Raw genomic sequence first — 15621 nt, forward strand, 5'->3', positions numbered from 1 at the left:
GACAAAGGAGCTAAAAGTATACAATGGAAGAAAGAAAGCATCTTCAACAAATGGTGCTGGCACAACTGGATGTCAACCTGTAGAAGATTGAAATTAGACCCATATCTATCACCTTGCACAAAACTCAAGTCCAAATGGATCAAAGACCTCAATATCAGTCCCAACACACTGAACCTGATAGAAGAGAAAGTGGGAAGTACCCTACAACAAATGGGCACAGGAGATCACTTCTTAAGTATAACTCCAGGAATATTTTTATTTCCTTCTTGAGTTCTTCTTTGACCCTTTCATCATTCTGTAGTAAGTTGTTTAATTTCTACAACTTTACTGGAATTCCGTCTGCTGTCAATTTTAAGTTTTGTTGTATAATGGTCAGATAGAACACCTGGAATTATTTCAGTTTTCTATATTTGCTAATGTTTATTTTGTGTTCCAGCATGTAATCTATTTTAGAAACACTTCCATGTGCTAGTGGGTAGAGTGTCTATTCTTTGGTGTTTGGGTGGAATGTTCTGTAGATGTCTGTTTGATGTAACATTTAATGCTAATGTTTCTTTATTTTTTGTCCAGATGACTTATCTGTTGGAGAGAGTGCGGTATTTGAAGTTACCTATGGGTTTTTTTTATTCTGTGTTTTTAATTCCATTACGATACTTTTTATGAACACCAGTGTTCGATACACATGTGTTTAGGGCAGTAATGTGGTTTGGGTTACTTCTTCCTTTGATTAGAATCAAGTGTCCTTTTTTGTCTCTTCTGGTTACTTTGAGTTTTAAATCTATTTTGTCAGACTTTAAGATTGCCGTGCCTGCATGATTCCTGAGTCCATGTGAGTGGAATACTTTTTTCCATCCTTTCACTTTGCAGCTAAGATGGATTACTTGTAGACAACAGAAGGACATATTTGTTTCTTAATCATTCAGCTAGCTTGTATCTATTGACTGGATGGTTGAGGCCATTGATGCAGCCCATTGAAAGGTGTATTTAGATTGCAGTCATATTTTTCTGGTTTGCTTAGTTGTGCTTTGTATTTTATTAATTAAGGTTTCTTTTATATGTGATTTGTGGTTTTTCTCTGTCAGCTTTCAAAGTGTTTTTCTTTGTTCTGTATACTTAGTGTTTTGACTGTGATATGCCATGAGGAGTTTCTTGTCTGGTCTCGTCTAGTTGGGGTTCTGTATGCTTCTTGTATATGATCGTCTTAAAGATCTGATCTGTGTCATTTACTTGGAATTCTTGTCCCTCATCTATGCCTATAATTCAAAGGTTTAACCTTTTAATAGTGTCCCACATTTCCTGCATGGTCCTTTGCTATGCTTCCTTAAATTTGTCATTTCTTTGCTTATTTAATCTAGAGTCTCTACTTTATCTTCAAGGCTTAATATTCTATCCTCTGTTTTATTCATTTTTCTTGTCTTTCCCCTGAGCTTTCTAATTGAAATATTTTTTTTCAATTCTATCTTCACTTCGACTTGTGTTCTTTTCAATGTTTCTAACTCTGTTGGATTCAGTTTTTAAATAACTGCTGAATTGTCTTTGTTATTTCATTCGGGTGTGTACTAGTATTTTACCTGACCGTTACTCAGGTATCTATTGTTAGCCTCTTGGTGTTCAATGAATTGTTTGTTCACATCTTCTTTAAATTCCTTGTCTTCTTTCATAAAGTTTGTGGTTCTTCTTTTAAATCCTGTGCCCTGGGGTTCTTCTAGGCAGTTCTCATTGGGCAAGTGGTTTGGTGGGAGATGTGTGATCTTGGTCATCCAGGTTGGCTTTGGTTTTGTGATCTGACCTGGCTTGTGAAGTTCTTTCTTTGGTTGTATGGCTGATAAGACAATCTTCATGGCTTCTATTGGGTCAATGCAGAAGATACCTGACCTAAGATAGGTCAGGTAAAGATGATCTATAAGCTATTTAATTGGACCAGAAAAATATGACTCCCAAACCACAAGTCTTGAGCTCAGCCTATGGGTGCAGAAAACCACAGTCGTGGGGGAGTGGGGGAGAGATCAGAGAAGAAAGGTGTACCTTACCAGTCAAACTAGCCATGCAAGGTGGAGATGGCAGCAGGCAGGGTGAAAGAGTGAGAAAGTAAACAGCTTCCAGGCACAGGTGGTTCCTGAACAAACCCGGTTCTTGGGCTGAAGATGAAGTTAGGCCATGGGTGTGGGACAACCATAGGCCAGGGCAGAGGGAAAAGGAAAGGGAAGAGGTGACTTACCTGCAAAGGTTACTCATGAACAAAATGGGTAATGACATTCTCTTAATCTGCTATGTATTTTGTAAACGTTCCCCAAGGGTGTGGCTCCTACTCTCTATCTTCATAGTATTTTCCATGAGAGCCAATTTGGGTCCCTCCCATCTGCCTGTCTTTCCTGCCATATTAAGAAATAACTGTCCAAATCAATATTATAAAGCTTTTCTATGGGTTTTTTCCTGAGAAGTTTATTATCGTGGTTATTATCATCAGCATTATTATTATTATTTTATGCTTTGCATATAGGTATGCTTTTAAGTAAGGCCCTAATTCATATTTTACATATTGATACTTAGTTTTCCCTATTGCCAAAAAACAAACAAACAAGCAACCAAACAGAAAAACCTCTCTTTCAATTGCCTTTACACTTTCATCAGCGATCACAGGCCATTTAAGTAACAGTTGACTTCTAAGTCCGCTGCTTTCTCAGTGATCCATAAGTTTGTCTTTATCCCAAACCATGCTGTTTCATCTGCTGGAGACTTCTAATATTCAGAAATTCGGTGTGAGAACGCCACTTTTGTTCTTCTTCGAGACTATTTTCTATTAAGCTTTATTCTTTTTCACTTAATCTCTATTTTATTCTTTTGGTTTTTTATTTAAGAACTCCAGAAATGTATTGCCTACAAAAACGATTTATAGAGAATTACTCAAAGGGTGCCTCTAATGAGAAAAAAAAGAGAGAAATTATATAAATTATTCATGCTCAGTTAGCGAAAGTTCTGAATATTCTCTACTCTCTCCTTTCCAGAATTCTCAGGGGCTAATTGGGCTCTCATACCTCCCCTGTGGGCAGCAATGGGCCATTTCCAGCAGGGACGGTGCCATGTCGACCCAAATGCCTGAATGCCACTCACCTCCAAAGAGCAAGGAGTCTGAAAAGTAAGTCTAATGCTGGGGTCCTGGTGGCAGGGTGAGAGGGCTACCAACATCTCCAAAGACCTCAGAGCACCAGGAGATGGGGTCGAACCCCCATGCAGTACGCTAACCTCCCACAGGAACACAGCGAATGAAAGGTCAGAAGTACCTTTGACACCGCACTGCAGTTTAGTGGAGGATGGCTTTACTCTTGACTGACAAGTAGCCTGCTGCACCCTCGTGCAAACTAGCACAGCCGCTTTTGCAGCTGAGGTTCATTTTGTGTCTCAAGAGTGATAAAAGCAAGGAAAATAGACTTTGTTGTCTTAACACACCGTTTTCATCTCATGCTTCCTTTTTTAATGCTCGTCCAGAACGACCGTTTTTGTCCAGCCGAGTGGCTTTTCATCTTACGGTTCTGGAAATACACACTTTCATTTGCCTTTTTGCCTTGCTTCTTGCCATTAAGAACTTCAAATGTACAGAACAGTCTAAGGAATAGGACCTTGATGACTCCTAAAATCTTTAACCAGACTTACTCATGGTTACACAGAGAGTTTATAAACTTTGTATCCAAAACATGTGGAAGCAAGCTGCAGATGACAAGGCACCCTCTGGCATGGATCTCCTAAGCTCACAGCAGTCTCTACAAAACCAGACCGGCATCCTCACTGTGAAATCTGAAACACTGAGAAACAGTGTTACCCGGTATATTGTCCCGATTCCGATGCCCTTGATTGTCTGGGAAACAGTCATCATCGCTGTTTCTTCCCTGTCTTCCATGCATTGGAGATGCCCTTGATTGTCTGGGAAACAGTCATCATCGCTGTTTCTTCCCTGTCTTCCATGCATTGGAGATGATTGTATCTTTACCATTCTTTTTCTGCCTTGCTTTTGTTTGCGTCTTTCCTGGTATTGCCCCCATCACCCCTTTCTTTCTTTGCTATTTTTCTTCTTGTTTGTTTGTGTGTTTGTTTGTTCAGTCCAAGAGATTCAGCCCAGGACTAATGTATGGCTGAGTTACCACCATGCCAAGAAACAAGTTTGGTTGTGTATATGTTCTTTTGTTTTGTTTTGTTTTATAGGGCTGAAATCAAAACCTGGAGCATATGCATGATAGGCACATGCTATGCCATGGACATATGCATGTTAGGCACATGCTATGCTATGAACATATGCATGTTAAGCACATGCTTTGCCATGGACATATGCGTGTTAGGCACATGCTATGCCACGGACATACGCATGCTTGGCACATGCTTTGCCATGGACATAGGCATGTTAGGCACATGCTATGCCACGGACATACGCATGCTTGGCACATGCTTTGCCATAACACTATACCTTCATTCCCATTATGTTGATACTTTTGAAAACTCTAAGCCACTTACTTTGTAGAATGTCTGTGATCCAAACTGGTTGAATTCTTTCCTTCTCCTTAGATTCAGATAAGCACCTGGGTTTGCCTTAAGAGCTTTATCTGACCTATTAAGAGATGTCCATGTCATGTTCGCTTGCCTAAAATGGCTTCTGTTAAAGCTCCCTTTATAAACTGCCTCTTTTATTTCTATTAATCAATAAGTTTGACAAACACAAAGACCATGTGGATGTGGATATTGTTTTCTGTGGTTAGTTTTCATTAAATAGCGTTAGCAAACCTATATGGCCGTACAGGAATTTTTAACTGATCCATTAATCTGGACGTCTTTTACTATCTCATATTTCCATGTTTATGAGATCACCGCATAGGAGAATGTGTTTTGATGGTCAGGAGAAGGAATGAAGTGAGACCATGGTGTGTGCCTCGTCTCTGACACCCACTAGCCAAAACCCTAGATCAATTTTCGCTACTCAGCCTTCAACATGTCCTTAGACTAAGTGATGCTGCCAGTGGTGTGGGGATGAATGGTGTTCTGCCTCACTGAGCACTGCCTATGAGCTATTACATGGAACAGGGAGGATGGGCAGAGTGCCAACGAGATGCCACTCTCCAAGCTCCTATGATCTTCATGGTCACATTCTAAAGTTCTGCATTTAGGAGATTCAAGGAGAAACCCAGTCACCACAGCAGGGGAATTTGTCCCTGCAGCGTCCTGCTAAGGTGGAGATGCACCGTTCTGCTTCTTTCCAATCTACTTGGCCTCCTCAGGTCCTTCTCCTTCTGTTTCCAGCTCTCCCTCATCTACTGCCACTTGGCTTTTCAGTCACCAGTCGTAACTAGATGTTTGTCTGAAGATTGCTAGCGTCCTCCTGTGTGACCCAGTCAGTGGTTTCATGTGTACTTTTTGTCTTGCAACGAACCTTCCCTGAGAATGTTTTGAAAATGTTATCAAGCAAACAGCTGTGGAAGTGCAGGCTGCTGCAGAAGTTATACCACATCTGTATCACCATATTGTGTCTGGGTTTCTATTGCTTCAATGAAACACCATGACCAAAACCAACATGGGAAGAAAGGGGTTTATTTCCTCTTCCACTTCTAGATAACAGTCCATCACTGAGGGAAGTTATAAGAAGGGCTGCTTATTGGCTTCTTCATCGTGTCTTTTCTCGGCCTGTTTTCTTACACCAGCCAGGACCACCTTCCCATGGGTGGCACTGCCCTCAGTGAACTGAGTCCCCCCATGCCACTCATTAATCAAGAAAATGCCCCCCCAAGCTTACCCACAGGCCAATATTGTGGTAAAATGTTCTCAATTGAGACTCCTATTTCCTAAATAACTCTAGCTGGTGTCAAGTGGACATAAAAGTAGCCAGCACAACATGCGTGGGGGAGAGTCTAACAAAGGAGCCTGCCCCGGGAGAATACATTAGTATCTTAGATTTGCTATTTCTGAACAATGTACTTGCCCCACTTTTCCTAAACAACTCATCAAAACAGAGGAGAGATGAGATTAACACAGCATGTTGGTAGGTGGATGCATCCTGTGCTCTCCCTGTGCCCTGTGTGCCTTCTGTCTGCTTCTCTGTACACTGAGCTTGGGGGATGACCCTGCAGATGCTGCCTGTCCTTCTTCCTCCTTAACAGTAACGCTGTTCTCCTGTGCCAAACCCAAACTCCCAGCTAGGCCTCCTAGCATTCGATCACCACCTACAACGTCCTTTCTATCAGCCATTAGTGCGCAACTGCCCCACTGCTGATCCCCTGGCCCCTGACTCAGTCCTTGGGGACACAGCTTTGCCTCCGCCATTTCCAAGATGCAGACATAGAACAGGGCACAGATGAGTGGAATGGACTGTGGTTCTACATAAACATCAAAGAGCTCACTTATGTTTCATCTGAATGGATGGATGGAAAGGGGGATGCCTCTGTTTTCATTCCCAAGTGTATCTAGTGGAATTTCAACCCATATAACAACCTATGTTTCACAGGGATGGAAAGCCCCCTCCACAGACTTGCTGTCACTTGAGGTAGACAGGTCTCTACCTAAGCAGCCCTGAGCTGCCAGCCTTTCCAGCCTCCTGACACCCATAGCATGCTATGCATAGACATGTGTATACACAGCATAGACAGGAAATTGGAATGGAGCTTATTTATGCGAAAGAATTAAGCATATGTGTGCCCTGCCCTCTGAGAATTGACCACCACTCCAGCATCAACCCCTGCTAAGAGCTGTGTATCAAAGACCCAAATGCCTTCCACCCACCCCCATCTTTATGGGCTTGACACCACCACCCTGCAAAGCACACATCCAGCTCATGAACTGTCAGGGACAGCCTCAAACTGTACCACTTCCCCACACAAATGCATTGTAACTCATGTTAAAGTTCACCCAGGTCACTGATAGCACACTTATTATGTTTGTGTGTTTGCAGATAACCTATAAAAGGATACATATGTGTGAGGTTAAGTTATTTATAGATTACTGCTAGTACACAGCTGATCAGAATAGCGTTATCACAGAAAATAACAGAAAAGGGTTTCTTAATGAAGTGGACAACACAGGAGCTTCTAAAGAGCTGTGTGGTGAGGAATCCCTGGTTGGTCCCCTTGTTGTGCTGGGAGATTTCCTTCCCCAGGGCAATGAAGTAGCAGGGAGGACTTCCCGGTCATGAGCATCCTCACAAGTGAACATTAGTAAGGGTTCTTTTTGGAGCTTCAGTTTGAAAGTTAGTGGTTTTAAAGCATTTTATATTAACTTCACCTTGAAATAACTGAAGGGGTCCTAGGATATTCAGGGATGATAGACGATCACTGCCCTGGCTCCATCCCATGACAACGCCATGCCCCAGCAGATGCCTGTATCCCCATTGCTGGTCCATTCTCTTTGTACCCACACTTGGGATACTGGAACTCCCCATCCCCACAGCTTTCCTTGGGAACTGTGATGTCCTTTATGTGACCATGCAAGGGAATGAATGGACAGAGAGTCTCACCGGTGAACTTAGAGAAGACATGTTGTTTCTCTTGCCCCTGTCATCAGAACATGCCTAGATGCTGGTGTGCTGCTCATGCGCCTCCCTTCTGTGGATCCAATGGCAAGGTGTTGCCAGTCAGGGAAGCACTAGTTATCTGAACTCAGCTTTGATGCCTTTGCTGCATCTGTAGGAAGACACAGCCCACAACAAGAGACCATGAGAAAAAGTAGCAAAAGGCTAGACCATCTCCAAGGTGGGGCTAGAATCTTCAGGAATAGGAGAAACCTACATTCACACAGATTTTGTGTTAGCATGAGTGTATAAATGAGCTGGCCAAGGTTGTATGCATCTGGTAAGCTTTTAAACAATCAACTTCTCAAGAAAAGCCGGTTTCTGTTGAAATCATTGTGCACCTGTGTAAAACGGGACTGCTAAACCATGCAGGTGCTAAATTCTCAGACAGGATCCTCCAGGGGCACATACCGAATTCTCATTTCACATATTCATTCATAAGAGAACCAACCAGAAGGCAAGTCATCTAAGTCAAGGGGCTTCTTAGTAACTGCGATGTACAGGAAGTTAGAAAAGAAGCCTAGGTGTAGGACACTGTTAAACTACCTCTACAGAGCACCATAACACATTTGAGGTTGCTTTTTATTAGGCAATAAAAATATAATTATCCATTTTACAGGCGGACCTCTGACTTTCGCATTTTTATCAGATGTCCATTCTTAAATAATTAATTCTTAAATAATTAAATTCTTAAATGCTTCTCAAGAGCTTCAGAATAAGATCCAGCAGGCTAGCTAGTTTATGTTGAGGCAGAATATCAAGATGGTAAGAAATTTCAGTTGCCCCCCCCCCACAATTTTTCCAGCTGAAGGATAAATTTGGGGGTAATAATTAGATTAAAAAATAAGGTGACTGCTAAATGATAAAGGACTTGGTAATGCTATCCCAGGTACCTTTGGATTTATTTGCATGGTGAGCTTGGCCCAGGGTGTGGGTACGATGGCAAGCGGCAGCTGACAAGGATCTCCGTCATACATTCCTACTCCTGTTATCCCATCCTCTATCAGGGATGTGCCCACTGCCTTGTCCTTGTCCTTGGTAAACATTACAGAGAAAGTGATGACTGTCTCAAGAATAATGCCTTCCCCAACATGTGTCAATCCTCCACAACAGTCCAGCCAATGAAGTATGGAGGATCTTGGTAAGGGACCCTTTCCTAGCTGAGCCCTCCCCTGAGATCACAGACCCAGTCAACACTGGGTTAACAACCTGGGGACAGAATCCACTCAAATTGCGGGCTGCTCACTGCCCTACAGACAGACAATATGAGGCCACAAACACGTTTTATTTAAGTTCCTAAATTTGGAGTCACTTAGTCACAGCAATGGTAGCATGCCTGAAGTGAAGGGTGTATGCACCCAGATGTGCAGCTCTTGAGTGACCTTTTCATGGCACTTTCTTTGCTGGAAGAGCGTCTGCCTTCCTCTGCTCCCCCCACTCCCATTGTTAGATGTATTAATCTTTCCTTTATTGAGTCACTTGATTCATGGTCATATTCAGTTTCTCTTCTCTGCAGCTAAGATAGTGTCCTTGGACACTGGTTAGAGAGACTGGAACCACGGGTAGTTTATCTTTTATTTATTTATTAAAGATTTCTGTCTCTTCCCCGCCAACCGCCTCCCATTTCCCTCCCCCTTCCCCAATCAAGTCCCCCTCCCTCATCAGCCCAAAGAGCAGTCAGGGTTCCCTGCCCTGTGGGAAGTCCAGGGACCACCCACCTCCATCCAGGTCTAGTAAGGTGAGCATCCAAACTGCCTAGGCTCCCACAAAGCCAATACGTGCAGTAGGATCAAAAACCCATTGCCATTGTTCTTGAGTTCTCAGTAGTCCTCATTGTCCGCTATGTTCAGCGAGACCGGTTTTATCCCAGGCTTTTTCAGACCCAGGCCAGCTGGCCTTGGTGAGTTCCAGACCCAAAAAGAGGAACATGGGATGTACTCACTCATATTTGGTTTCTAGCCATAAATAAAGGACATTGAGCCTATAATTCGTGATCTTAGAGAAGCTAAATAAGGAGAACCCAAAGAAAAACATATAGGCATCCTCCTGAATATTAACCTGCATCAGGCGATGAAAGAAGACAGAGACAGAGACAGAGACAGAGACCCACATTGGAGCACCGGACTGAAATCTCAAGGTCCAAATCAGGAGCACAAGGAGAGAGAGCACGAGCAAGGAACTGAGGACCATGAGGGGTGCACCCACACACTGAGACAATGGGGATGTTCTATCGGGTAGTTTATCTGAAGGACACTTTTTTTTCTGTAGCTTTGGAGCCTGTCCTGGAACTAGCTCTTGTAGCCCAGGCTAGCCTTGATCTCACAGAGATCCAACTGCCTCTGCCTCCCAAGTGCTGGGATTAAAGGCGTGCGCCACCACTGCCTGACTTTGAGGACAGTGTTAAGTTCAGAAAAGCGTGCTCCATTCGTGGCCAAGAGGGAAGCATTTCTTTAGTTGGAATCAATGCTTCAGACTTGCAGAGACTGTTTCCCCCAGAGCTGTATGCCACTTGCTTGGTCTTGAGCCACTACCCAGTGTTGGAGTGAAATTGTTTTTGCCATTCTTTTCTCAAAGTAGTATGTACAAACACATTTTCTGCTTGCGATTGCAGTCCCTTTGTCAACCTAAACAGCTGATCGTGGACTTCCTGTTCATCTGTACAGAAGAATTATGAGTTCTTTTGCTGTTCTAGACTATGGAAGTTGCCAGAGCAAATTTGTAAAGGCATGGCACTCCACATAACTTTGCTGGGTTTCTAAGGTTATTAGTTTAAGGATGTGTTTGCAAATCAATGCCTGGATAATGACATCTGCTGTAACAAGCCAACCTCTTCCTGATGTTTCTCAATATTAGCCCTGTGCTTATTGGAGCCATGCTACCACAGAAGACACTGTCCTTATTTCAAATGAGAGACAGTGAGGGCCAGGGGCATGGATCAGTGATAAAGCAATTGCCTAGCTTAAAGAGGCTCTGCATTCAATCCCTAGCAAGCCAGAAAATATTTTTTTAAAGTGAGGACTCAAGATTAGAAGTCAGTTGTCTTTAGATCCTATGAAATGCCTGTGTGGATTTAGTATGTGCTTCTAGTATCTAAAAGAGTAAAAATACAAATAACTAAATAAGAAAGCAGTTAGTGTAGTTTGTTCGTTAGTCTGTCAAGGAATGAGAGGAATCAAGATGATAGTCTCAAGTCAGGGGGATGGTGGCTGCCCATGCTGTTGTTATTCTCATTTTTGTGTGTTTACTAGTTGGATCTCTTTGGAGAGGCAGTTGCTTAAACACTGAATTTCACTGGCGACTGACATGTGAATTTTCAACTGCAATTGGTCTATTTAAGCTCCAACGTCAAAGTTCTCCTCTGCTTGTAAAATTTCAATTATTTTATGAAAATAACTGGAAAATTCCCGTGTCTACTCCTGTAACCATATATGATCTGTGAATGTAAATGTCCCTTCTCCTGAAACTGCTCTTCAGATGAAGGAAAGGAGTGGGGGGAGCTTAACGATGTTATTAGGGTGTTCCTCTGTGTCACTCTTTGCCATGGGGCAGCAGTGCAGATTGCTTGGTAAGAAATAGGCCATTATTGTCACCTTCCGAGTGCAGCCAATGTCCCCTGCACATTTTTCTGCGAGCTTGTTTCTTCCCTTTACTGTTATTTAATCATACTCTATAATGTCAATATTCTCCAAATGCCTTAGAGAGATTTTCATATTGGCCCCAAGAGCACAGCCTCGCATGGAAACCTGCTCTCCCTCTGCTTCCCTGCAGCATCCTCACATGGTTGTTTGGCTTTCAATTGTCTGGTGGTCATTTGGATTTCCTCTAAGTTGCACATTCAAAGTTTATCAACCCATGTTTCTTTTTCTCCTCACTGGGGAGTGCCAGGCATAGATTCTGAAACCAACCACTTCTTTATTATAGTTTCCAAATTTTTCTTCCATTCTCTTACATTATTTTGTCATTCTCTTACATATTTTGTCATTTAAAATTTGGGGTGTTTGCTGTTACAGGTTTTATTAAGGTTTTTTTTGGGGGGGGCTTTTTGCTTTCTTTGTCTTCTGGAGCCTCCCTGCGTCGGAGGCCAGACAAGTGTTGACCCTTGCATAGATCCTGTGCTTTAACATGCCTGACTGTTTCTTACTGTGTTAGTCCAGGGTGGTCACTGCCCCGTATGATTGCCTAGGTATCGTCTTTCTCCCTCCAGTGGCTCCAGCATACCCCCTGGTCCTCCACAGGGCTCTCTGCACACTAGCAAACGAGAAGTCAGAGAAAAGCTGAGACCCGGGAGTCAGTTAGGAGCCAGACCTGGAAAAGGCCACATCTGCCAACCTTCCTGGAGTGGCCGTATCTGTCTGCGTTGGGCCTGTGCTGTGCATTCATGAAGAAGAGGCCCAAAGTCCACGTCATGGGGGCTACAGTCTACCCTACCTTAAGGTACCAAGTGTGCTCACACACACTCATCCTCTGACACACTTGTAGATTGTTTAACAGATAGGAACAACAGACAAGAAACCATCTTGTTCTTAATGAATCCCTTGGAATTTGTTGAACTGGTCTTCCCCTCTCCCCCTTAGATGGCCAGCTCACTTTATGGATGGCCATTTCTGTTGGGATTTCATGCATTTAAGATTCTCTGCATCTTTGGTTCTTTCAGTTAATAAAACTCTCATCTCCAAGGGACAGGAGAGTACCCAGCCTGTTTTCACAGAACGGCCAGCGCTTGGTGCTGACACTAGGGGAAGTCTCCAGGGATAGATATCACAGCTGCAGCCTGTGGGCTTCCTGGACGTTTTCCTCCTAGGTCCATGTATCACTTCTCTTCAAGGAGAGGGTGTTGTGCTTACCCCTTTTGTTAAAAAAGCAAAATGTTTGTCACGCAGAAAGAGACACAGAGCCAAGCAGGTTTCATCTGGAATTTTAGTGGTTTGTGGGAAAACTGGCCGTCTGAATACTTTTAGATATGAGAAAAACTGGTAGAGCATAGCAGAATTGCCGTGATCAGTTGCTAACATGATATATTATGGTTGCATATGATACAGCCAGGAACAAAAGCAAGTGTCTGGTCATGAGGGAAAAAGTGAATAGGTCTAAGGTAGGAAATCAAGCACATAGGCCTGCATCATATGCCAGGTTTTCTCCCCTTACTCAGTCATACACTATATACATGCAAGCACACAGACACATGTGCACGCTCACACACACACACACACACCTACCCCTTCCCTCCCCTTTGCCACTGCTTTAATCATCATCCTTCCATGTATAGTATGAACTTAACAGGAAGACAGATTCTTCTCAGACATGGCAAAGCACTGACTCGCAACAGAACATTCTCATCTACAACATTCACACTTGAGAACTATGCAACGGACTTATTTTTAAAACATCACCTGGAAATAATGCCATGTTTGAAGTAACTTAGAGCTTTCTGTTGGGCCACTCTCATAACTATCCTCATCGGGTTGGAACCCATAGGCCACTTTTTTCTTTATCAAAACTATCTTGGCGTTTCTTGCATATCCTCTTATGTTTTATATACTGGTCATCAATCGAAAGTTCCTAGTCTGTCTGCATTCAAATGCTAGAAAATCAGCATCATCCAGACAATCTCCTGTCCTGTTCCTTGGGAAGGTGTCTTGTTTTCTGTAGAAGAACAAAGTCGGAGTATCTCTTGCTTTTGCTTGTGCTCTGTTGGTTGATTCACAGACTATTCTGTGATGGCTTTTATAAAATAGATCTCTTTATTGTGTTTTAAAATGCTTCACTAACTAAATGGAGAAAAGTATTGATTTGTATATCTTGGTCCTGTTCCAGCTATCTAGCTTTCCCTGTTTCCTATTAGTCATGAATTGACTTCAATCTTAGCGGACCTGCTAATGGTCTCTGTTAGTCCTTATCATTCTTAGAGGTTTGGATCTGTGCTCTTCAGTAGACCAAAGAAACTCCCATCTACCTCTGCTTTGTTTCAAGATGGAATAAAGCAAACAAAAAGATGATCATATGATTGTCCCTCAATTTTTCTTACATTTTATCAGTATCAGAACTATTTTTGCCTATTTGGGACATAAGATATAATGAAGAATTTAGTAAGATTTAAAAAGTGTGGTTTTCTCTAATGTGAGTCTGGAATGAGACCTTCCTGTGATGACTGCAGAATTTCCAGAAACTCCTATGCACTCAACCCTGACCCCTTCAGTAACCTCCATCACCATGGACCCAAGACAAGATCCTGGGTCCTGCAGCTCCTGGGTCCTGCAGCTCCTGGCCCTACAGCTCTTGAGCCCTACAGTGCTTTTCTTTTTCTTTGAATGTCTTTGTCTGCAGCTTGGATAAATTTACCCATCTTTAATTTTCAGCTTTATATGTATACTTATAAGTGACAACTGTCTTAATTTTTTTTCTTCTCACAATTTCTTCATCTCTAATTGTGACCTCGAAGGCACATTACTTTCATATACCAATTGTACATAAGGTTAAACATTTGACCTAATTGACTTGAATGTACCAGTGCTTATATGGAAATGATAATAAAACTTTAAGTACAGGCTAAAGCCAGTGCCGATGTTCACTGGTACCAGGCTCTGTCCAAGTTTCAGTGTGTTTTCTCCTCTTGCTTCACATCTCATAGTCCCAAGATACAAAGTGGACTTGTGGATATCATTTTCAGTTCCTCACTTAAAATGAAGGGACAAGGAGGGAACAACGTGGGAGCGGGCTATTCTGGGTCACCTTCTACCTGGTAAGCTGATGCTTTCCTCACAGGCCAGACTGGGTGACATCACTTTACCTCAAGTGGGGCATATTGCCAGTATGACTTCACTCAGGTTGGAGATCTCAGGCCTGGGGCCTGAATGTGTTGCTGGCTTTAGCCACTCCTGATACCCGCCAGAGCTAAGAGGACTGTTTGTCTTCTCTGGAAGGCAGAGTCTCCCCCAATTCCTGCTGATTCATGATTCTATGTGCAGTAGGCTGAAGGGTGGAGAGAGTGGGCAAGTTCCAGCCCCTGAACAAGTACCTTCCCCCTGCTCCGCTGCCATGCATGCATGGTTCACTCTGTGCCCAAGTTCTGTAGCTTTGATTCTTCCCTTAAAGCACATATGTCAGAAACACTCACAGCCCTTAGAATAGAGCCAAGGCTATCTGCCTTGCTAGGACAGATGGCTGGCTCTGCCCATCTCCCACAACCCTCATGGCTGTAAGCCCCTGGGCCTGCAAGAGTTTCTGTACTCTTGACTTCTCTTCAGACATTCTAAATCCTCCTCAAATGTTCCTTTTAGGTCAGGCAGGGTTCTCCATGATAGAGCACATTTCTGACATTCATAGGGTTGTGGGTATGATGTCCCATATGACAAAAATTAAACAATAAAATCAGAGTTGGGGCTGGGAAGTGACTTGGTGGTAGAATGTTCTTTGCCTAGTCTGTACAAAACAGTGACTTTCTTCTCCGGGACCCCAAAAAAGGCACACTCACAAAATTCTTATTTTAATTGTAATGGATATACTTGTAAATAATAGCATTATGTTTAATCCAATCTAAGTTGAGTCGTGGTTATTTCCATTTCTACCCATCAGAGTGGAGTAAGCACTTGAGTTTAGGATTTCTAGTCCCTTCTGTTCAGTTGTTCAGCATATTCGTTTAGCACTTGGTGTGTTCTAACTCACCCTTCCTTTAAAGACGCTCACACTGCCAGAGGAGGAGGCTGGGAGGATGCAACAGCAGCAGCTGCATGACAGTGAGAGGCTGGGAAAGAAGCCAGACCCACTAGGCTGTTTCCCTTTAGCTCAATACAAAGCTGAACGAAATGTCTGGGTGGATCCATAGCAGAGGTATCAACCTGTTTGGTGAGTTGCTTGGCTCTAATAAAGACCTTTGTTGAGGTCACAGAGACACATATTTCATACCTGTGTAACAGCTGGATTTTTTTTTAATTTTATTGAGAATAAGAAAAAAAAGTTTCCGCCTCCTCCCAGCCTCCCATTTCCCTCCCCTCCCCCACTCTTCTCCCCCTCCCCCCTCTCTTCTCCCCCTCCCCCCACTCCTCTCCCCCTCCCTCTCCTATCCAAAGAGCAGTCATGGTTCC

General features: G+C 43.1%; 1 protein-coding gene across 1 annotated transcript in view; it reads left to right on the forward strand.

The window, feature by feature from the left end:
• The window catches only part of Otud7a (OTU deubiquitinase 7A), a 247082-nt gene that overhangs the window by 144537 nt on the left and 86924 nt on the right, over positions 1-15621 (forward strand). The window contains exon 2 of the mRNA XM_050140410.1: positions 3006-3136. The gene's annotated coding sequence lies outside the window, so the exon portion shown is untranslated. The remainder of the gene's footprint in view (positions 1-3005; positions 3137-15621) is intronic.

This window comes from Alexandromys fortis, unplaced genomic scaffold (genome assembly GCF_014885135.2).
Source record: "Alexandromys fortis isolate MF-2015 unplaced genomic scaffold, M_Fortis_MF-2015_v1.1 scaffold_39, whole genome shotgun sequence".
Lineage (NCBI taxonomy): Eukaryota > Metazoa > Chordata > Mammalia > Rodentia > Cricetidae > Alexandromys > Alexandromys fortis.